The sequence below is a fragment of the Myotis lucifugus genome, unplaced genomic scaffold, assembly GCF_000147115.1.
Source record: "Myotis lucifugus unplaced genomic scaffold, Myoluc2.0 scaffold_135, whole genome shotgun sequence".
In the NCBI taxonomy this organism is placed as follows: domain Eukaryota; kingdom Metazoa; phylum Chordata; class Mammalia; order Chiroptera; family Vespertilionidae; genus Myotis; species Myotis lucifugus.
Genome location: NW_005871183.1, coordinates 2,124,385 through 2,147,494, shown reverse-complemented (window position 1 = coordinate 2,147,494; position 23,110 = coordinate 2,124,385).

The window sequence follows — 23,110 nt, the reverse complement described above, 5'->3', positions numbered from 1 at the left end:
GAAGGATGGAAGCAATGTAAGTGACAACAGTTATGCCCATTTTGCAACATAGAACATAAATCAGCAATGGGAGTGACAAAAAAAGAGACTATATTAATTTGCCCGAATCTCTCAAAACTTCTTTCCCCTGGGGAATCACTCTACTTCACTTCTAATATGTGTGTTCTGCTTCTTTCTTACTTACTCAAGAAGCCAGACCACATGCCCTATGATGGTGTCTCATTCAATTGAATTGGTAGGGGAAGCCAAGAAGTGAGGTTCTGATGCATTTTGATTTGGTTGTATAGAGATAGCAAAGCCAACAGGCCCAGCCCTACCAGGCAAGCATCGAATACACCCCAGGCAGCAAAACCACATGGGCTCAAGCTATGTTCAGTGGCAGGTAAGTGAGAGGATATGGCTGAGGGTCTAGGGAACAATAATCTTGAATAAACAAGATGAGGCACTTGAGATACGCCCAATATTCAACAAACACTGTAAGACATATGTGTTGCATTGCTTCTCTGAGGTATTTTTTATGTGACCCATGAGAAAGGAGATACATGATTATTGACGATAATGATAAAAAAAACTATAAGCACTTTTAGTATTGAAAAATAATACAAATACTTAATACTCACTGGGTATCAATTAATAAATACTTCATATGGTAACAAGTCAAGGCTATGAATAAAATTGTCAATATCATTTATTGAAGGCCTAGTGTCTTCTAGAAATTGATCTAATTTATGTGGATAGAAAATTGGTTAAGACTAAAATCTCACACTCGAGATTTCCAGTTTAGCTGGAGATACATACAAGTATATAAAAAGAGTATTATCTTAGTAAATGCTAGGTAGAGGTAACTTCAGGGTATTAATAGAATACAGAAGAGAAAAAAAGTCAAGTAAGGCTTGGAGGTAACATAAGATTATTTAATGAGAAGACAATTAACCTAGTCTGAAAGGATAAGAAAGGAATAAAACAGGTGGAAAAAAACAGACAACCCCATTAAGAAAATGACAACAGATTGTTTAACAACAATTGGAGAGGATAGTGTTCTGAGATGAGCAAGATGTTTTACTTGGGGGCATGGTAAGAGTTGAATTTGGGGTCTCGTGTGCTCACTTTAAGAATTTTAGCTTAGTCCCGAAAACAATAAACAGCCATTGAAAACTATGCAGATCACTGACAATGCAGGTTCTGAATTTTGGAATATCACTCTAGTTGTACAGGGAAATTGGTTAGAGGTACCCACTGGGCAGAGACTAGTCAGGACCTTATTGTATGGGAATAAATGAAAACCAACCAAAGGAGAACAAACAGGCTGTTTTTTTTTGTTTGTTTGTTTGTTTGTTTGTTTTTTTTCAGAGCTTGTTATATAGCAAGGGAGTCAGCCACTATCATCTGCTTTTTGGCAGAGACTCCAAAGCAGACGGAGGAGTGGGAAGTTTTGTAGTGGAGAAAGGGGAAGGCTTCAGGTGAGCCCTGATTGGAGGCCATTAGCCTGAGAAGGCTGAGATGGTCTTCAGCGGTTCTCAACCTGTGGGTCGCGACCCCTTTGGAGGTCGAACGACCCTTTCACAGGGGTCGCCTAAGACCATCCTGCACATCAGATATTTACATTACGATTCATCACAGTAGCAACATTACAGTTATGAAGTAGCAACGAAAATAATTTTATGGTTGGGTCACAACATGAGGAACTGTATTTAAAGGGCCAGAAGGTTGAAAACCACTGGAACTGGAGTGGAGCATCCTGAACAATTGCTTAGGATACTTACTTGGCTTTTTGTGGTTAGTCCTAAATTAGAAGCAGGGAAGAAATCAGGGAATCTGTCAATATCATTCAAGTCCCGGCCATTTGGGGCTAATCGTTTTAGAAGCTATTGTTTAGCTTCCTGGATTATTACTAGAGATAGTGCTTGATTTACAAGCCTGACTTACAGCAGCCTGGTTTCCTGGGCTGTTTATTGGAGGTAAGTGGGCTGTTTCCCGGGCAGGTCCTGTAGGCTGTGGGACAGACTTCTGTTTTTATACATGGTCTGGCCATCATCCATTCGTGCACTCAGCCTGTCAGTTGTATAGTACAGTGAACACATTCTGACTGAAGCAAAGCAGGGACAGTGGGGATGGGATGAGAAAGATATTAAAGAAGAAGTAATGATGGGAATTTTGTAATAACCTGTATGCAAGGGCAAGGATACACAAACATATTTCTACTCGAGGCTAAATCACACCTGGTGTAGCAGTAATCGGAGCAAGAGGACCACAGGCAACAAAACAAAACAAAACAAATAAACAGCAGGACTACATCAAACTAAGAAACTTCTGCACAGAAAAGAAACTTGACAAAATGAAAAAGAAAACTATGTTATGAGAAAATCTGTTACCAAACTACATATCTGATAAGGGGTTAATGCATAAAATATATAAAGAAGTCATATAACCCAATAGCCAAAAAAATGACACAAATAATCAAATTTTAAGGACCCGAATAGGCATTTTTCCAAAAGAAGATACATTAATGACCAGCAGGGGAGGGCAGTTGGGGGTGAAAAGGCCAGCAGGGGAGGACAGTTAGGGGTGACCAGGCTGGCAGGGAAGGGTTGTTAGGGGAAATCAGGCCGGTAGGAGAGCAGTTAGGGGCGATCAGGCAGGCAGGCAGGCGAGCGGTTGGGAGCCAGCAGTCCTGGATTGTGAGAGTAATGTCCGACTACCTGTGGGATCGGGCCTAAGTTAGGGGCAATCAGGCAGGCAGGCAGGCGAGCAGTTGGGAGCCAGCAGTCCTGGATTGTGAGAGTAATGTCCGACTACCTGTTTAGGCCCGATCCCACTAGGATCGGGCCTAAACAGGCAGTCGGACATCCCTAGAGGGGTCCCAGATTGGAGAGGGTGCAGGCTGGGCTGAGGGACACACACACCCGCCCCCCCCCCCCCCCCCATGAATTTCGTGCACCGAGCATCTAGTCTATATTATAAAAAGCCAGTGATTGTAATGCCGTAATGACCAAGCGACCAAACAACTTGTCACCAGGAGGTGCATTGATGGGTCTCGCAGCGCGGTGGGTCTGGGTCTCGCATGATTTTGCGTGCTGGGTCTCTAGTTATTTATAATAGCAGGGATGGAAATAACCTCAGGGTCTATAAGTGAATGAATGGATGAAGAAGTAGTGATTGATACACACACACACACACACACACACACACACACACAGTAGTACTATTTGAGCATAAAAAGGAGAAAAGTTCCTGCCATTTGCAACATGAATGGACATCATACTAAGTTAAATAAGTCAGAGAAAGACAAATACCAAATGTTGTCACTTACATGTGAAATCTAAAAGAAAAAAAGGACCTCAATGAAAAAAGACCAGAGTATGGTTATCAGAGTTGAACAGGGATGTACTGGAATTGGATGAATGTGGTCAAAAGACTACAAACTTCCAATATTAACATAAATAATTACTATGGATGCCATGTACAACATGACTACAGTTAGTAATTTTGTATGATATATTTGAAAGTTAAGATAGTAAATCCTAACTACTTATCACAAGGAAAATTTTTTTTTTTGCTTTTTATCTATATGGGATGATGGTTGCTAACTAAACATGGTAATCATTTCATAATACTTGTAAGTTGTTATGCTGTATACCTTTCTTATACAGTTTTATATGTCAATTATGTTGCAATGAAACTGGAAAACAAATAAAAATAAATATGATTTTGTTGCTTTTATAATTTTTTCCTGATAAAATATATCCACATTGAAAATATCACTGTAGTACTAATTAACTTTTTAAAAATAACCTATATAAATTGTATTGTTCTCTTCTATTAATTTTCTCTTAAAATTCTAAAATTAATGTATTTATTAAATGATACAGATAGAGCGTCGGCCTGGGGACTGAAGGGTCCCAGGTTCGATTCCAGTCAAGGACATGTACCTTTGATTTTGTTGCTTTTATAATTTTTTCCTGATAAAATATATCCACATTGAAAATATCACTGTAGTACTAATTAACTTTTTAAAAATAACCTATATAAATTGTATTGTTCTCTTCTATTAATTTTCTCTTAAAATTCTAAAATTAATGTATTTATTAAATGATACAGATGTCTGCGTATTTTTCTAAATATTCTTGAGATTTTGAGGGAATAATATCAATAAAATATTTTTTCTGACTTTTAATAAAATTATTTAAAATATTAAAAGCAATTTATATAAATTATTGTATGGGATTTTAAAACACATTGAATGATATTCTTCTTTTAAAGACATTTGCTCCTATAAACAGAACTTTTGTAGATCAATGAAATTTGCTGTTTGACTAAAAGAAAAGGTGTAGATGGATTAAAAAATTACGAACTCTTGAGATCAGGAACATAAGGAGGCAACCCATTGAGAAGTTAGCAACAAAGAGAAGTTTGAGAGAGTTAGAAATTATTGAGCTATACTTTAGGTGTTTTTTTTTAAGGAATAAAAAATATTGTGGAAATATTTTATAGATAATAGAAAGCAATTGAAAGTCTACAAGCTGATATATTCCTCTAGGAAACGTAATATGTAGTAACAATGTGAAAGACATAATATATTGTGCAATTCAACAAAGCCAATAGGAAACTGTATTGAGTACATTCACCTATGCTTAAATCACAAAATCAATGAAGATTTGCCTCTGTATGGGAAGGCCTTCAGAAGATAAATTTCAGGGTACCAACAATAAATAACATTTTATCTGCAGTATACTGAAAATAAAACAACTTTGAATGTGGTACTGAAAACATCTTTGACCATTAAACATATTTGGAAGTATATTTAGGCATCATCGTCATTAACAAACATTGATTAAATATCTAGTGTATATATAACACTATGGTTGATCTCTAGATGTATGACTTTATTTTGGGGGATTTTCATTTGACATTTTGCCCTATGCTAACATAAACTCCAAAGATACAATAGAGTAATAATCATTTAAGCTATTTTCCCTATTGTTTCATACAATAAACATTATGCAACATATTTAAACAAATATGTTGCTGCGTAATTTATTCTTTTCTTGCATAAAATGATGTTAAATACTGTGTCAGTCTGGACTATTAGGTAGTCTTTGAAATGCAATATGCACTTAACAGATAAAAAAAGAAGGAAGGAAATTGTTTGCATGCACTCTGAAAATTCCAGATGCTGTTTCACAAGCACAATCAAATCATTAAGCCAACATGGAATGAATTAAAACACAGATGAAGACGACTGTGATAAGAGTCTTAAAACATGCATTTAATATTGGCAGCCTAAAACGCTGTTGCAATGATCTAATTGGGCAATGACTTAATTTCTACACATTCCATTATTTGAAACATAAATAAATTCTGAAAATATGTTATGGCAAAATATTGAGGGATAGATGAGAAATAGAACTAGTTTTCCACTGCTGAGATAAAAGACCATCAGAAAATAAAGGATAGTTTGCCACTCTGAGTCCATTCTTCCTCTTACTAATGCATGTACATGTGTATGTGTACTCTAAGACATAGAGCAAACTAATAAAACAATGAAAAAGAAAGCAAAATATTAAACAGGTGTGATTAGGCCTAAAAATAATCCCTACTAACACACAAATACAAGTCAAAATTTAAGGTTTAAAAAAATAACAACCTATATAATAAAAGGGTAATGTGCAAATAGAACGAACGGCAGAACAACCAAAAAACCAATCAAAGCATAATATGTTAATGATATGCTACAGCTGCTCAACCGCTCACTATGACATGCACTGACCACCAGGGGACAGATGCTCTGACCGGTAGGTTAGCTTGCTGCTGGGTTCCACCTAATACGGACTGAGCTAGATGGGCCGGACACACCCTGGAGCCCTCCTGTGGTCCCTCCTCAGCTCAATCATGCACCAGTGGAGTCCCTCAGCCTGGCCTGCACCCTCTCGCAATCTGGGACCCCTCAGGGGATGTTGGAGAGCTGGTTTCAGCCTGATCCAGCAGGCCACTCCCCTTGGGAGGGCTCCAGACACAGGGCTCATGGCTGGCGCGTGCTGCTGCTGCAAAGTGAGCCTCTCCCGATGGGGACTGATTGGACTCAAGCCTGTGGCAGGCACAGTGAAGCCAGGATGAGTGGGAGGGGCAGGTAGGAGCTGCGGGCAGCATTGGACTGTGGGCTTCAGCCCTATCCCTGCAGGCCACCCAGAGGAACTCCACCCGTGCACGAATTTGTGCACTGGGCCTCTAGTTAAAGATAAGTTTCCTTATCAGCTATGTTACTGTGCTGAAAAACTTTTCATTTTTTATTGATTGATTTATTTAAAGAGAGAGGGAGAGAGAGAAATATTGATTTGTTGTTCCACTTATTTATGCAGTCATTGGTTGATTCTTATATTTGCCCTGACTGGGGATGGAACTGGCAACCTTGGCATATTCACAAGACATTTTAACCAACTGAGCTCCACGGTCAGGGCTGTGCTGAAAATTTTATGGCATCTATCAAATGCCATTACAATTTTACAAACAGATACAGCATCTAACCACAGTGGTCCAAAAAGTACTGAATGTAATTGCCTAGACTTTGTCACAACCTTTTTAAAAGTATGGTTTTTTTCTTAACTCTAGATCAGTACATTTTTTCATCAATTATCTACTTACTCTAATAATGGCATCTATAAATGTGCTGACAATCTATTGTCATCCTAAAATATGGTTTAACATGTTACACATCAGTGTTTTTCCAACATGATTTACTATTCAAAAGAAAGAGTGAAAATATTCATTGCTAGATCAAGGAGGCATATCTTTATTTTTGATGACTCTTTCCAAGGAAAATATTAGGACCCCCACCTAACTACTAAGGGACTTACTCTAAACAATTTGTACATATTTAGGCCTATCCCTCTGAAGTAAGATGCTGAGGTATTTTCAATAAGATTAGATTATGCATTGCTACACATTTTATTGTAACACTCTATTATCACAAACATTCAGTGTGCCTGTCTTACAGTATCACAGGTAAAAGTTTGCATTGTATAAATAAAGTTTTTCCCCTTCAATGGCTAGAAAAAAATATATACACATAAAATGCTATCAAATTTTAGAAATCTGCTGATTCCCAAATGTGAATTGATTGCTTAGAAAAACAAGCTACTTACTCTCCAACGATCAACCAGAAAAGATAATAATTGATGTTTTGGTGTTTCCTGATTTGTGAGTGGCATTGTGTTAGGTATTATAAAATATATTAAGAATAATTGAAATTTATTCATAATTGGGAAATACAGGGCAAATACATATTAAAATGTAGGACATAAAACTTACCAAATGCCTGAAAATATGTATTTAAGCTCTGAAAGAAACATTGAGTTCATTGAGATGACTATCTGTCCCAAAGTCTAATAATTGTTAAAATGAGCAAAACAGCCAGGGACTTTAAAATAGGTATTTTAAATTTGGAGGAAAGGATGGTTGGGGTAGGAGTGGGAAGTGATTAGAGCCAAGACTTACACAAAGTTCAGGAACAAATATAGAAAGTGTATCAATGGGAAAACATCCACATCAGCTGGACTGGCATGGAACTTCTACACAGACAGTAATGAAAGGTAAGTGTAATTAGATTAGGGAGGGTAATGGGAAACAGATGGCATACATTTTAAAAGAGATACTAAAAAGTTTGGATTTGAAAATAATGGCAACAACATGCCAGTTTTTATAAAGAAATAAATACATTTTATGTCTACATAGTTTACAAATCTGATATCCAGTTAGACCATTTTGAAGGTGACACCTATTGATCTTGGGTGGCCAAGGCTACAAAGTGCTCTCTAATTGCCAAAGAACTACTCTTCCCTTCCTGGAATGGAAATTTGGGAAGTCCAGGGATGTCAATGCTTATCAGTAACTTTTGATAAGATCACAAAAGGTAGGTTTGGCAATTTTCCTTGGAGAAGTGATAAATGAACCATGGATGTTCTTTCATGTGTTTTATTAATACAATTAAGGCTCATTGATTTCAAATAATGTAATAGTTAATATTTGTGTCAAATTTAAGGAGCTTTAAGGACTCTAGATTATTGTTTGGCTCAACATCATAATGAAGTGAAGAAATGGGGATTAACATTTGCATAGAGAAATATATTAAAATCACCTGAATCTATTAGAAGTTAAGGCTACTTTAGAAATCTGAGTTCAAATTTTTAACTCCCAGGCAAGATTCTTTATTAAATGTTGGAGTTTCTCAATGGTAAGCTATGTATGGCCTTTTTTATTTTCATTTTACATCATCCCTTGGGATGATCTCATCCATGCCCATTATGCCAATAACCAGTTATATGTATAGTAATCATATTTCATCTTAAGCTGAAGTCTCTCTCAAAAGTTTTGGTCTCATGAATACAACTGTATACTTGACATTTATGCATGGATCTTTCAAAGTCACCTGAAGCTCAACAAGTCTCAAAACAAATTTAAGGTCTTCACCACACCCATTACTTTTTCTCACCCATTGTTTTGAGTCACACTAAATGACAACAATATTTACAACAAAATAAGAAAACGAAGAGCTTGGATTAATCCTCATATTTATAACTTTGGTTTTAAAGTATTTCATAATAAATTTCAGATCTTTTGTTTATGATAATTTCCCTTATATGTTTATATAAATCCTTTAACATTTTATTTTCTCAGTTTTTGTTAGTTTAAAAATGTTTTGTTGAGATTGAAATCAGCATCATGGCAAAGTGAGAAGACCCCTTTTTTAAATTCTCCTCTTAAATTTACAATTAGTCAAACATTTATAATCCAATGAAGGTTTCTCTTCTCAACATATAAACAAGCTTATGAAATCCACACATCAGTACATCTGAAGGTGAGTCTACTGTAACATGTGGGGAGGTGGAACAGGGGGAAGTATCGGGATGGTGTTTGTGGACACAGTTCCCTGGCTGCTGGGACTGATTGGTCAGGGTGCAGCTCCATTCTGCACCTGCTGAAGGTAAAAGGGGCAGAAGCAGTATAGCACTTGAGAATCCAGTTTTCCCTTTCCCTGCTGTGGCTAAATTGGTAGCAGCATATAAGACATCTAAGGCCTGCCTTAGCTGATTTTCTCAGTGGATAAAGCGTTGGCCTGCTGACAGAAAGGTCCCAAGTTCCATTCCAGTCAAAGGCACATGCCTGGGTTGTGGGCTTGGTCCAACATACAGGAGGCAGCCATCAATGATTCCCTCTCATCATTGATGTTTCTATCTCTCTCTTCCTCTTCCTTCTTCTCTGAAATCAATAAAAATATATTTTAAAAAAAGAAGACATCTAAGGCCTCTCTCAGCAGTAGTACAGTGGTGCCAGCAGCCATAAGGAACAAGGAGGCAGCACTACAGGCTTGTGAAGCCAACTAGCCACATCCCCTCACTCCAGTGGTGGTGTCCTGAGACAAAGGCAACCCTGACACAGCAGTGATAACCACCACCCCAGTCAACAAGGTGTTGATTCCCATTATCTGCAGCAATGTCTACCTACTGTGACCCTGGAGACTCAAGTTACACAGTTAAGAGAAAACAAAAACTTCTGCTATATCACCATCTATTGGACAATAAAAGATCTGTAATTATCGGTCTGTTGAATTGTTAAGAGTTCACTATTTCAAATGTGCTAAAAAAGAACAATCCTTCAAGCACCACGACCAACCAAGGAAATATGGTAACACAGAAAAAAATGACAAGGCTCCAGAAATCAAGCTGCAAGTCATGGAAGATTAAGATTTAAACGACATAAATTCTAGATAGCAGTCATGAAGAAACTCAAGGAGATACCAAACAACTCAGAAAGGCAGTTCAATGAGCTCAGTAATAAAATTAATGCATAAAAGAAGTACTTCACTGATGAGATTGAAAACATAAAAAAATAGAAATTCTGGTGCTGATGAACTCAAATGAGATTAAGAATGCATTACAAAGCACTGGAAATAGTGTATAACAGATGGAAGAGAGAATTAACAAGCTTGAAGATAGAAATCTAGAAATAATTCAGGTGGAAGAAGGGAGATAATTAAGATTTTTAATAAATTAATGAACTTTATGAGAACTGATTCTATTAAAAGGCCAACATAAGGGTAATGGGTATTTCAGAAAGAGAAGAGGGGGTGAAGGCAACAAAGAACCTATTTAAAAAATAATTGATAAGAACTTCCCAAACCTAAGAAAGGAACTGGACATTTGAGTACAAGAAATTAACAGAAAGCCTAATTATCTCAACATAAAAAGACCTTCTCCAAGACACATTATATTAAACCTGTCAAAAGTTAACATAAAAAATTGTATTTACTTTGTTTTAAAATGCATATGGAAGTACTTAAAGAATTCTAAGGCAACATAGGGGATAAATGAAAACCCCATCAGAACATTTACAGATTTCTCAGTAGACTCCTTACAATCCAGGAGAGAGTGGAATGATATATTTAAAATATTAAAGAAAGAAACTACCAGCCAAGGATAACATACCCAATAAAATTATTCTTTAGATATGAAGGAGAAATAAATGCTTTCCCAGACAATCAAAAGCTGTGGAAATTTACTTCCATAAAACCGGCAAGAAATGTTGAGAGGAACTTTCTACCCGAAACAAAGAGACCAAAGTACAAAAGTTCATGTAAGGTGACAAACATATGGACAGAAGTGGGAAACTGCAATTCTATTTCAAGTAAGGAATGAAATACTTTATATAATACAAAGGTTAAAGTGGCCAAAAAACATTTAAAAACAACTGTAGTTATTGTAATTTGGTAATGAATGCACAACAAAAGGGGTGGGAGGAGGGTGAATTGAGTAAAAAGTGTCAAATATGTGTTAACAGAAGGGAATGACTTTTGGTGGTCATCATGCAATAGTATATATAGATATTTAATTATAATGTTGTATTCCTGAAATTTAGGTTATTAACCAATGCCACCTCAATAAATTTAATAAAAATAAAATGTTTTCTCTGTTTAAAAGGTTCTTTGTCCTAATTTTTGAAATTTTGACTTCATTTTATATCTGAGGTTGACTGATTTTCTCTTAGTGTGTTGAGAATGCTATTCCGCTGTGTTCTGGCTTCCATTGTTGTTACTGGGAAGTTCAGGCGTCTCTTCAATGTCAATTACACTTCTTTTCTTTTTCTTTCTGGGTTTTTTTAAGACTTCCTTTTCTGTATTACATGTTCTATATTTCAGTTTGTTGTGTCCAGGTGTCTATTTCTTTTTATGATTTGGAGGGGATTCAGCAGCCTTCTCAAATCAGTGGAATGTTGTATTTAATCATTTATGAAATATTCTCCATTTTCTTGTTAAATGAAAAAATAATTATGAATATTATATCTCTTATTTCCTTCTCATTTCCTTCAGGAGCCATAATTGGATATATAGTAGCTATTCTATCTTTCCTATGTCTTTACTCAATGTTTATATATTTTAACCACTATGTTTCTCTGTGCTATATTTTTTGTAATTTACATCAATTTTTCAGGGAAAAATTCCCTTCACATTCTCTTATACACTGTTAAACACATTGATTAATTTTTATACAAATATTATTTTCTACGATTTTAATGAATTTATATTCTATTTGTATAAGCATGCCAATCTTAATCCCTTGATTTTACTCATAATTTCAATCTCTTCATATTTTTTAATGTTTTCATTGATTTTTAGAAAGGGCGATGGGTAGAAACATCAATAAGAGACAAACACCAATACTTGGATGCCACCTAAATGCCCCCTACAGGGCATCGAACCCATAACCTGGGCATGTGCCCTGACCCAAACTCAAACCAGTGACCTCATGGTTCCTGGGTGGAAGCTGAATGGTCTGGCTTCTTTGTATTGTTTTAGACAATTTTTTTACCATTATGTTTGGTAATTTCAATATCTGAAATCTTTGTGCATCTCAACCTTGTCTTTTTTCTTCTGTCACTCATGATAGCTTGTTTTCTTTGTTGTTATTGTTTCTTTGTTTTTGCCACTGATTTTATTATGACTTGTGCTTTATCATTAGGAATTCCTGAAAGCTTCCACTGAAGGGAGAGACTTCAAAAAATTGTATTTGCTTTGTTTTAAAATGCATATGGAAGTACTATCAACATTTTATCATTTTAAACTAAATTCTCACCTCATATTTAGGATTCCTTAAGGTAACTTTCTTCCCCTTTTCAGTAAATTAATCTTGGGTACCTTGTTTCTCTCCCCTACCTAAACAGTAAACATAACAATTAAAATATATCCTGGAATATGAGCATTTTATTAAATGCATTTATCTCAAACTGTCAAAATCATGAGAATTTAGCCAGGCTTCAAGTGGTTTATATCTGTAATGACTCATTGAGTGCACTGGGTGATTAAGAGGATTCTTATACCCCTCTAATTAAAATAAATATAATCCTTGTGTCTTACCTTCTGGTATTTATAGTTAATTTTAGTTAAAAAATTTGGAATGAGAGCAATAATTTCACCATATGCAAACAAAAACAGAAATACACACACACACACACACACAAGTAAGGCACAAGAAGATGATAGGCAAAATCTATTTCAAACCATTCACAGGTAACTAGTATTTTATTTTGGCATGAAATTAATTTGGTACAAAAAGAACCAAAATTCTGTTGTAGTCATTAGTGCTCAAACTTCTACTTCAGTGTCCAGTATCAAATACCTTTTCAAGTGCTTTCTGGGTCTGCTCATCTAGTGCATGCACTGTGCGATATTTAAGAACTATAACTGTAGACAAAGCAGATATTTCTCTCTAAGTGTGATTTAAATAGTATGATATACTAAGTGCTATGAAAATGCTCATTTTAGAAAATGTTTTCTAAAGGCTACCTTGAATTTAACCGAACTAATACTGTGATTAATAACTAAGAAACCTCTTTATATCTTCCCACAAGTAAAACATAAAATTTTATATTTGAAAATGTTCAATATAGAACCAGTATAAAAAGGAAATAGCAGATGAACAGAACTAAGAAATGGATATTTTTATCTTTTATGCTGCTATAAATTACTTTATTAAGTTAGATTGAAAATGCATTGAAGTTGTTTTTCTATTTATGTTAATGAAGAAACATTCTGCACAATTGAATAATAGAGCTTTTTATTTATAATATTTAGAGTATTTTTCTATTTAATGAAATAATTCTACTTGATTCAGAATGCAAGTACAACTGAGAAACAGTCAATAAAAGAAAACAAAAGTGATCTAAAATACTATTATACAAAAGAAAGCATCTCTTTGGTGTGGATCCTCCTAAACTGTTGCTTGTATATGGACTAGAGGCCCGATCCACAAAATTCATGCAAGGGGCTTGGCTCTCGAATCCGCGATGGCTTGCCTTGGCCCTCAAAGCCGTGGTGGCTGCTTCAGCCCTCCCAGCTCCGGCTTTGTCCAGAAGGATGTCTGGAAGGTCGTTTGGCTGTCTGGTCTAATGGTCTAATTAGCATATTATGCTTTTATTATTATAGATTATTATAGATATGTAGATATATAAAAATATATAAATATACATATATAATAAATGTGCAGAAACATATATCTCACAACACCTATTGCTCAAAGCATATATCATTTGCACTTCATTTTTAAATACACACATGCACATACATATATACCAGATATACAATTCATATAGCTCTTCTTTTTACATTTTGATAAACAATGTTGCATACATAAATATAATTTTCCTTTAATTATTTTTTAATATATTTTTATTGATTTTAGAGAGGAAAGGAGAGGGATAGAGAGATAGAAACATCAATGATGAGAGAGAATCATTAATCAGCTGACTCCTGAAAGCCCCCTACTGGGGATTGAGCCCACGACTCAGGTATGTGCCCTTGGCCGGAATCGAACCTGGGACCCTTCAGTCCGCAGGCCGATGCTCTATCCATTAAGCCAAACCAGCTAGGGCTAATTCTTTGTTTTATATATAATTTTCCTTTAATTCTTTATGTTTTAACTAATTTTAACTGATTCTAGTATCTTCCTACCTAGTCTAAATGACTTCTATATGTTATAGAAAAACATTTACAATCAGTATTTAATGATATCTCTGAGGTAGATATTACTAATAGCAGAACTTTATGGATTTATGATAGAAGCAGAGTTGATTGAAATCAGCACATTTCCCTTTAAAAATATATTTTTATTGATTTCGGAGAGGAAGGGAGAGGGAAAGAGAGATAGAAACATTAATGAAAGAGAATCATTGATTGGCTGCCTCCTGCTGACACTCTACTGAACCAAACCGATAGGGCAGCACAAATATTTTTTACTACAATCTCTGTTAAGTTTATTAGTATCTCAGATCCCTAGTTTCCCCCTCTTTAAAAACAGATATTAATCAGCCCCTGTACTCACTGGGGTGAATTAAATTAAAAATGCATATGTGAACTGCTTAGCATTATCCTAGCATATAGTATGTACTCAGTAAATGTCCCTTGTTACAAACTTTCTTTTTTTAGATGAGGAAATGGAAGCACAGAGAGAGAAAATTACATATCCAAATATACTCAATAGTGGTAAGAGCAGAGAGTTAGACCTTGAATTCCAGTCTTTCACTCATTAGCATTTTCAAATATTGCCCTTTTAATGTTGAGTACTCTCTACTGACAAGAGGTAAGAATGAGAAATGACATCTAATTGTGGCTCTCAGCTCAGTCTGGCAGAATGATAGAAGAGTTGGATATTTTCCCCATACCTTATTAAGTCCAACATAAAGGAAGTGGCTAGAATCTTTGTTGTTTAAATGGCTTATAAAATATATGAAGGAATTAACAGAAATATAATTTAAAACAAAATATAAAATTATTCTGTTTTAATGCTGGTTCTAAACTCATTGTCCTAAAAACAAATTAGATAGTAATAACAAATTACTATCTGTAATTCTATCCTTTCCCAAAGCAATTCTGCACCACCTTATTCATAGTAACATACATTTTGCACAAATTCCAGATATGGAGTAGTTTGGTATCATAAATGGGTGCTGGATTTTATAAAATGTGTTTCCTGCATCTATTGACACTATTGATAGTAACATGTGACTTTTATTCTTCATTTTGTTTATGTGATGTATCACATTTATTGATTTGCAGATATGGATATTGTACCAACCTTGCATCCCTGAATAAATCCTACTTGATCATGGTTTATGATATTTTTCATGTATTGCTGGGTCTGGATTGCTAATATTTTGTTGAGGATTTTAACATCATGTTCATCAGGGTCATTGGCCAATAATTTTCTTTCTTTATAGTGTCTTTATGTGGTTTTGGAATTAGGATAATTATGGCCTCATAAAATGATCTTGGGAGTCTTTCCTCCTCTTGAATTTTTTGGAATAGTTTGAGAAGAATAAGTGTTAGTTCTTTGAATGCTTGGTAAAATTTACCTGCAAAGCCTGGGTACCCTTTATTTTAATATTAATATTTATATTTCCTATGGCTTATAGTCATTCTATTTTATATCCCAACTAGAGGTGTGGTACACAAAATTCGTGCACTGCGGGGGGGGGTGTCCCTCAGCCCAACCTGCACCCTCTCCAATGTGGGACCCTCGGGGGATGTCTGACTGCTGCTTTAGGCCCGATCCCACAGAGAAGGGCAGTTGCAGAGGAGCAGGCTCACAGGGATTGGGCCTAAACCGGCAGTCGGAAATCCCTCTCACAATCTGGGACTGCTGGCTCCCAACCGCTTGCCTGCCTGCCTGCCTGATTGCCCCTAACTGCTTCTGCCTGCAAGCCTGATCACCCCCTAACACTCCCCTGCCAGCCTGATCAATGCCTAACTGCTCCCCTATTGGCCCAATCACCCCCAACTGCCCTCCCCTACCAGCCTGGTTCCCCCCAACTGCCCTCCCATGCAGGCCTGGTTCCCCCAACTGCCCTCCCCTGACTTCCCAATCACCCCCCAACTGCCCTCCCCTGCTGGCCTGCTGGCCTCCAATTGCCCTCCCCTGCTGGCCATCTTGTGGTGGCCATCTTGTGATGAATGGGGGTGGCCATATTGTGATGACATGGGTGCGGCCATCTTGTGACCACATGGGGGTGGCCATCTTATGCAAGGTTGTGATGGTCAATTTGCATATTACCTCCTTATTATATAGGATATTCTCAATTATTCTTTAATCATCAAATATGTATAAAATTTTGGTGCACAAGCCATATGTTTGTACCTGACCTCATTTTTTGAGCCATAGTCCTGAATTTCCAACTACTCTACTGACTAAGCAGAATGTCATCTCAGCTGTTCCCTGGCCTGCTCCACTCCAAAGCACATTCAGAAGAAAAGCCTTTTTCTATGTGCCTTTCTTTCATTTTTTGCACCCTGTTGCTAAGAAATCTGATTTGTAACTTCAGAATTTTTTATTCGTACATTCATTCATTTATCAAAACTTTATTTACCATGCATTATATGGCAGGCACTAGACACAGAGAGAAAAAATATATAGTGTTTAAAATAAGGTAGTTTTTTCTTCGGTTAGTTAAATCATTATAAAAAGTATCAAAGGCAATATGAAGCAAAGTGATATGTAAGCATAAAGGGGCAGCAGCAGTTCTTCTAATGGAGTAAAGTGATCTAGGAAGTATTCAAAGAAAAAAAGGGTCACTGTACCTGTGATTTGAAGGCAAATGAGTTCAGTTTAGACTTTAATGCAGGCTAGAAAAGGGGTTCTACACAAAGGATCGGCTGGTGCACTGGCACTGATTGTGTGGGAGAACATGGCACACTCTTGGTTATTCAAATGTTTTATTATGACTCTAGTCAATTGAAAAGTATCAGGAAATGGCAAAAGGTTAAGTTGGACTGTTATGTAGGACCTAGATAGTGCTTGAATATTATCATGAAATCTAAACCGTTAATAACTATTTTAATGGCTTAAACATGACACTTGTTTAAATATTAATAACCACTCAGTGTTGTGGGAAAAGATTGTCACAAATACAAATTTGAATACAGCATAATATGCTAGGAACAAACTGAGTCTCAGTGAAATTAACTGATTATCTCTCTCTCCCAGATTTGGGGTTCCATTGTAGGTTTCTCTGACCACAAATTCTGTGCTTTTATTAAGCCTGCTATGTGGGCCAAGATGTTTGCTAAGAAGCACATGGTGCCTTAATCACGCATTCCATGCCTGCCTGTCTGGTCTCATCTTCAACCACTTTATACTTGATAATGTTTACTCCAATAATACTGGACTTTTGGCTCATCCACATACCAAGGTACTTTATGCTTCTGGATCTTTGCTCATATTTCACCTCATTCATATCTGTAAGAGTTGCAGCCATTTGGCCAAATTAGTATGGACCCCCATCTAAAGTTTAACTTGGATATCAAGACGGATGACATCATGTACAAAGGGTAAGAAGGTTTCCTGGGGCAAGCAGGGCAGTTCTCCTAAGCGGGTCTAAAAATGGCTTGAGAGAGCAGGGAAAGGAGATGGGCTTGGGGTTTTTATGGTGGCGAAGAGATGGGCTTTCTGCTCGCTGCTAGGGGCTGGCATAATTTGAAACTTCCACTAGTGCCAAAGGAAAGAACACTTGTGCTTTCTTATGAGCTTGTCCAACTATAAAGCAGAGGGGAGAGTGGGGTCTGAGGGTTATCAGCAGTCAAACATCAAAAATTGAGTCAGACTTTTTATTACATTTCACTTATAATGTTGCTGACATAAACACAAATGATAATTACATAAACAGGCACAACTTCTATAATCAGCTTGACCCACTAACTGTTCTTATTTTTTCTTCATAACTCTTACCACTAATTGACCAACATTTTTAAATTGCTAATCCTCTACCTTTCAGGCTAGAATGTAAGTTCCATGATATCAGATTCTTGGTCTATTTTGTCCACTGTTGTACCTCCAGCAGGTGAAATAGTAAGTGACTTATAGTAGGTGTTCAGTAAAGACCCTTTGAGTAAGTTAGTCAAAAGTTGAGGAAAAGGTACATTTCAATAGAAGGTATTTGGAAATAAATCTTAAAAGAGGCAGGGTAGGAATGAATTTCAAAGGAATAATTTGATTTCAATAGACTGATAAGGAAAAGGTATTTAAATCAGGGAAATGAGACAACATAAAAAGAAGTAGTTTTGCTTAATCCTGTACTTTGGCAATTTTTCCACTTATTTTACCTCTAAATTTTCCATACCAACTTGTCATTTAGTATTTGCTTAGGATGTCTCAGGTGTCTTTTGAAGCAAAAAAGAGTTCCAGTAAGAATGGCTTTGACAGTGATTGAGTAAATTCTCTTTGTTGATGTTTTGTTTGTGGCATTAGGTATGGTGCATTGGTGGTATTATGGGGACCATTAATACCAGTTTAAAATAACTGAAATGACATATGAACTAAATGTCCCCAAAAAACCAGAACAATATGATAAATGTGTTTATTAAAACATGAGCACAAAGACCAAAACTCATGGATCACATTGAATAGGCATTGTTATTAATGAAGTTATAATACACATATAAGCAGAGTAGGCATTGCATTAACAATAAGCAAGGCAATGGTGGTCTCACAGCATCTTACAGTTATAATAGCTTCCTGTCCAACCCCACTGCTTCTAATATTTCCAATCCACTCTATTGTGCACATAATTGCAAGATTAATCTTCTTGAAGGAAAGCTGAGATCTGGTTACTCCTTTAGTCATGTATTCAACAAATATATATTGATCACCTATAATATGCAAAGGAATGCGCTGAACACTGGGAAACACAGATATCATTCTTGTTCTCATGAATTCCAAAACCTTCAATGTTTTTCTGTTACCTAGGACAACATTTTACAATGTATTTATGTTAATATGTATTTGGAAAGGAAATATACAAAGGTCAAATAATGTGGAAGATTTTAGATTCAGTAAATTAGAATGCACATTATACCTTCAGATCTTTAAAGAATAATGTAGTATTTATAACATAACTTTTTTGTTCAAAAATTTGTATGTGCATGTTTATGTCATGCAGCCTTGATAGGGATGGGAGAAGCAACATTCTGCAGAAATGCTTATTTATCTCACAGCTTCATAAATATCACTCTATAAATGATTTTGCACAGTAAAATTTTAATAAACACTGTTGAAGGATAAAATAATTTATTGATTACCATAAGATAGTAAAAAATTAGATCTTAGATTCTTTAAAGATGTCATTGTAGAGATTTTGTTAGACAATGGCAAAATGCCTTACAGGAAATAATAAAGAAGTTTCTATTTCTAATTTTAGGATTTATATCATTGACATGTTTACCCTTAATCCCCAAGGCTTGAAGCCCACTATATGAAAAACGAAAAAATCACTGACATTTTGAAAATTCTAAGTGTATTCTTCAGTGCATCAAAAAAAGCGCAACCTAATTTAATAGATTATATCACTCATATACAGATAGTATTCAATACTAATGAACGGATATCAATATATTAAAAAGTAACTGCATATAAAATACCATTTCACACAGTAGATTTTTTTGATTTTTTTATTGATTTCAGAGAGAAAGGGAGAGGGAGAGATAGAAACATCAATAATGAGAGAGAATCATTGATTGGCTACTTCCTGCATGCTCTCTATTGCGGATCTAGCTCACAACCCAAGTATGTGCCTTGATCAGGAATGATGAATGAACCGTGACCTCCTGGTTCATAGGTTGATGCTCAACCACTGAGCAACACCAGCTGGGCAAGATTTCATTTTTGAAATAAAATTCAAAAAGATGAATAGAGAATGTTGACACAGTGAAATTATTTAGAATTTTGCTTTCAAAGTATGATCATTAAAGAAAAGCAATTTGCTGTATGTAGACATTATGTTTCATTAACAACTGGAGTAGTGAGGACTGAAATCAAATTCTTAAATATATCAACAACATTTTCATTATTTCCCCCAGAGACAGAGTATTTTGTTTAGCTGCTATTAGTATTCAACTTAAGAGCAAATTTCAATGAAAATTTTTTTTTAGGTAAACTGATATATCCTGTAGCTATCTACTGCAAAGACAAAGTGAGTTCATATAAAGACAGACATTACTTGGAAAAAGGGTTATTTTCAAATATTCAATTTACATTCATAAACCCAAAATCACCACAAAGACTCGTTTACATGTAGATTTGAAATTAAAATAATAAGAATGATCAAAATGATGATGACAAGGGGATATAATGTACACATAATTTCATGATACCATATGTGACCATCTGATTCATTAAGTTTAATTAACAAATATCTCTTGAGCAACTACTTATGAAAGTAAGTGCTGAGATCCTGGGAATTTGAATCATTAATTTGATTCAATATATTTGTTCAACTTCTGTAACTGTAATAGAGATCATAAAGAATAAAACATAATTGAATACATATTTTCTGTACCTGCAACTAAAACGATCATATTTTTGAGAAGCTATTAATATATATTAAGAAAAAGAGTTGAAAAGTGAAATAAACTTCAGAAATTGGTTTCATTGCTACAGAATTTTTCAGAACTTTTTAAAATTTTATTTTATTGTTTAAAGAATTACAAATAGTAGTACATATGTCTCCTTTTTATCCCCATTGAACTTCCCCTGGCCTCCCCTACCCCCTGGCACATGCCCTGCCTCCTTCCCCTCCCCCACCCCCAGTGTCTTGCATCCATTAGTTAGGCTTATATGTATGCATACAAGTCCTTTGGTTGATGTCTTACCTTCCCTCCCAAACCTCCCCAGCCTTCCTGCTGTAGTTTGACAGTTTGTTGGATGCATCTTTGCCTCTGTATCTATTTTTGTTCATCAGTTTATGATGTTCTTTATATTACACAAATGAGTGAGATCATGTGATACTTTTCTTTCACTTACTGGCTTATTTCACTTAGCATAATGCTCTCCAGTTCCATCCATGTTGTTGCAAATGGTAAGACCTTCTTTTTTACAGCAGCGTAGTATTCCGTTGTGTAGATGGACCAGTTTTCTAATCCACTCATCTGCTGATGGGAGATAACGTTGGCAAATATGTTCTCCCATGCAGTGCGCTTTCTTGTTTTGTTGATGGTTTCTTTTGCTGTGTAGAAGCTTTTTGTTTGTTTGTTTGTTTGTTACATAGTCCCATTTGTTTATTTTCTCCTTAGTTTCCTTTGCCTATGGATGTGTCTGTAAACATATTGCTATGAGAGATGTCTGAGATTTTTCAGCCTATGGTTTCTTCTAGGATTTTTATGGCTTCATGACTTATATTTAAGTCTTTTATCCATTTTGAGTTTTCTTGTGTATGGTATAAATTGGTTGTCTAGTTTTGTATTTTTTGCATGTATCTGTCCAATTTTCCCAACACCATTTATTGCAGAGACTCTCTTGACTCCATTGTATGCTCTTGCCTCCTTTGTCAAATATTAATTGAGTGTAATGACTTGGGTCGATTTTGGGGTTCTCTGTTCTGTTCCATTGATCTATATGACTGTTCTTGTGCCAAGGGCTCAATCCAACAAGAGTATATAACCCTGGTAAACATATATTCACCTAATAGAGGCGCACCTAAGCATATTAAAAACAAACAAACAAACAAACAAACAAACAAAAAACTTCTATAGGACTTTAACGGTGAGATTGACAACAATATAATCTTAATCAACAATTTAACATCCTGCTGACTTCACTGGATAGATATTCCAGTCAAAAAATTATCAATGAAACAGTGACTCTAAAGGACACACTGGATCAGATGTATTTAATTGACATTTATAGAACATTTCACCCCAAAACAGCAGAATACATTCTTCTAAGTGCACATAAATCATTCACAAAGATAAACCACATGTTAGGACATAAAACAAGTCTCTAAAAGTTCAAGAAGACTGAAGTAATATCAATCATTTTCACAGATCACAGTAGAATAAAATTGGAAATCAACTACAGTAAAAATACCCCAAAACATTAAAACACATGGAGGCTAAATAATATGTTAATAAACAATAAGTGGGTTACCAATGAGATCAAGAAAGAAATAAAAAAAACTTCCTGGAAACAAATAAATATGAACACACAACAAATCAAAATCTGTGGGACACAGCCAATTAGTCCTGAGAGCGAAGTTCATAGCACTATAGGCATACCTCAAAAAAAACCCAGGAAAAATAGGCAATAAATTATTTAACCCTACAACTTAAAGAACTAGAAAGAGAACAACAAGAAAAGCCTAGAGTAAGTAGAAGTAAGGAAATAATAAAGATTAGAGCCGAAATAAATAGCATAGAGACTAAAAAAAAATCAATGAAACCAAGATTTGGTTCTTTGAAAGGATAAACAAAATTGATGGAGCATTAGCATGACTCATCAAGAAACAAAGAGAAAGGACCCAAATAAATAAAATCAAAAACGGAAGTGAAGAAGTAACCACTGACATCACAGAAATACAAATGATTGTAAGAAAATACTAAATATTATGAACAACTATATGCCAACAAGCTGGAAAATGCGGATGAAATGGACAAATTCCTAGAAAAATACAATCTCCAAAAACTGAATCATGAGGAATTCGAAAACCTGAATAGACACCAATAACAACTGATGAAATAGAAGGAGTAATCAAAAACACCCAGCAAACAAAAGTCCAGGTCCAGATGGATTCACAGGGGAGTTTTACCAAATATTCTAAGAGGAACTAATATATATACTCCTCAAACTATTTCAGAAAATCCAAAAGGAAGAAACACTTCCAAAGTCTTTTTATGAGGCCAGCATTATCCTAATTTCAACACCAGATAAAGACACTACAAAAAAAGAGAATTACAGGCCAATATCCCTGATGAACGTAGATGCTAAAATCATCAACAAAATTCTAGCAAATCGCATCCAGCAATACATTAAAAAGATAATTCACTCTGACCAAGTAGGATTTATTCCAGGGATGCAAGGCTGGTACAATATTCTCAAATCAATAAATGTGATACGTCACATAAACAAATTGAAAGACAAAAATCACATGATCATATCAATAGGCATAGAAAAGCATTGACAAAATCCAATACCCATTTTTGATAAAAACTCTCAGCAAAGTGGGAACAGAGGGAGCATATCTCAACATGATAAAGGCCATAAATGACAAACCTACAGCCAACATCATATTCAATGCACAAAAA